Below are 2,551 nucleotides of genomic sequence, written 5' to 3' on the forward strand. Positions count from 1 at the left end.
CAGTCCACAGACCCGAGCACAGGAATCCCAAGACCTAGAGGAAAGGGGACTATCCCACACAGATCTCACACCCTTGTGGGAAAAAGTTCTGCCAGTGATTCTGAAGTGCCTAGACAACAAATGGGATGAACTGGAGACTAGGCATGAGAAGGAAGCTGAGGAATTGAAGGAAAGGCTGGGAAAGATCAGCAGTCAATATGAAGCATCAGGAGTAACAGGTCATATCCAGCAACTAGAAATAGAGTTACAAGAGGACCAAGAGAGAAAGGAGACAAGGAAGAAGGGTGAACTGAATAAGATAATCAATAGAAGGAGTAACCTGACTCAAACAGACTGTACCCATGAGGGGAAATGCCTATCACCAAGAGACCAAAGAAGGGTGGCAGGCACAATAGTGAGAAGACTGAAGCGATACCAAGGGGGCAGTGCCCGAAACTACAAAAGGAAAGCGAGCCCAAGGTGAGGGACCAAGGAGGGGTATGGTGAAACAGACTGTAGGTGAAATTTCAGATAAAGTTAAACAAAACCAGAAGAGGAACCCTGGGGAAAAGCCACTCACTGCCCCAGAGGAAAAGAGAACCCAACCTTGACAGAAGTTGCAGATGCAAGGTGAAGAGTTGGGGGTACAGGCAACCCTTGGTTAGCTCTCTTAACTGGTTCTTGAAAAAACGAGTGTTAAGTGAAACAAGGGTTAAGTGAAACTGAAAGTATTTGATGATCCAAGATGGCAACCACAAGTGTTTTTAATGACCTAAGATGGTGACCATGAGTGTTTATAATGAAACTCGCTAAGCACTAGGTGGAATCAGGTATCAATTTAAAATGGGTGTTATAGCGAATTAGCACTAAGTGAAACAGCGTTAAGTGGGGATTGCCTGTATTTGCAGGGAGAAAAGGAAATGGCAGCCCATTTGTGGCACCCCGGGGTGACATTGCCAAGGCACAACCAGGAAGAGAGGCCCTGAAGAAGGAGCAGATGACCCAGAAGGGTAGGATGAGGACCCCAGAGAGGGAAGAACGATATCCAGAGGAACATAACTGCCTTGATCTCTGCCAGGGGCGGGCTTAAGTCTCAGCTGTAGTAGAGCCTGGCAAATAGTGTAAGGCACAGAGAGCCCGGCGCCAGAGTGGCACAGCTACAGGGGCTCAGAGAGCCCGGCGCCAGAGTGGCGCAGCTACAGGGGCTCAGAGAGCCCGGCACCAGAATGGCGCAGCTACAGGGGTGCAGAGAGCCTGATGCCAGAGCGGTGCACAGAAGTGACAAATAGTAATATAAGACCTGCAAGGCTTGGGACACGATAAAGGGAGGTTGGAGCCATGTATTATGCTGTTGGTATAAGGACATAAAAGGGGCAGCCTCCTGCCTAGAAACAACTTGTTAATTGCAACTAAGGTGTGGCAGGTGAGACAGGTGGGCAGACTGCCTTAGTTAGGTGGTCGGGCCAATGTAGTGACCAGTCTCAGGACAGCCCCCTGTCACAGTGACCTTCCTTAAGATCTGTGCCAAGCTGGCCCTGTCACTTCAGAAGCAAGCCACTCATCAAAAAGATGCTGGCACCACAGTTTGTCTCCAGGCCTCAGGGGCCATAGCCAGATTAGCCTGCATGGGGTTTCCAAACTGTATGCACATTGCCATCTTTTCACAAGTGCACCATAGCTTGCAGTAGACTGGAAGGGGTATGTCTCCATTGTGCTGTAGGGCATAATGAACCATCAGGTATCAAGGGATCAGACAGCCTGCAATGCAGTGTCAGCTGCAATCCAGTTAATTACAAATTGCAGACAAATGTAATTCCAGTGTCTTCAAGAGTTCCAGCCTGCTGCCCCAATGACACCAGGAGTACCTGCTGACAGTATTTCCAGGATAGATCTGGAAGAAGGTTGCCTGGGGATGAGGCCACCAGTTTCCACCATGTCTCATGAAGCCCTATACCAAATGCTTGGAAACCAGGAAGGATCTCTTAAGCAACTGGCTGAGCAGTTGGTTGATGAATTTATGGTGTGCCTTTAGTATATTAAGGGGCAGTGGAGGACACTGAGGACCTTCCTGGACACTAGTGAGCAGTAAAGCCAGCAGGCCTATGCAGCAGAGGCTCAGAGGTTGCCAGTTGGTACCAAGCCCCAGAGACTGAGCCTTTCACACATCACAACAATCAGCTCATTCTTTTGAGGGAGCCTCTGGCAAGCTACTTCCTGTGATTCCTGGTCATGGGTTAAGAGGACAGCACCACTGTGCATGAGTGACTGGTGCCTCCTGAATCTGGAGGGGCACCCACAGAAGCCGCCAACCCTGTCAGGGGGCACCAGCCCTACCGAAAGCATCAGTGTTGGCCATCAGGGGGGCACCAGCCCTGTCAGGAGGGGCACATGCACCCTTGTGCACCCCCTACCAGTCGCCTATGTCACTATGTAAAGTTCAGCCAGTTCACTAACAATTTGTTTGTTCAAAAAAGGATTTTTTTTTTTATTAAAGATTAGAAATAATTCAAACACACTGCTGTGCTTTACAAATGAGGGGTTAATATACTACAGATTGTTTTGTGAACTCGAG

The sequence above is a fragment of the Alligator sinensis genome, unplaced genomic scaffold, assembly GCF_000455745.1.
Source record: "Alligator sinensis unplaced genomic scaffold, ASM45574v1 scaffold78_1, whole genome shotgun sequence".
NCBI lineage: Eukaryota > Metazoa > Chordata > Crocodylia > Alligatoridae > Alligator > Alligator sinensis.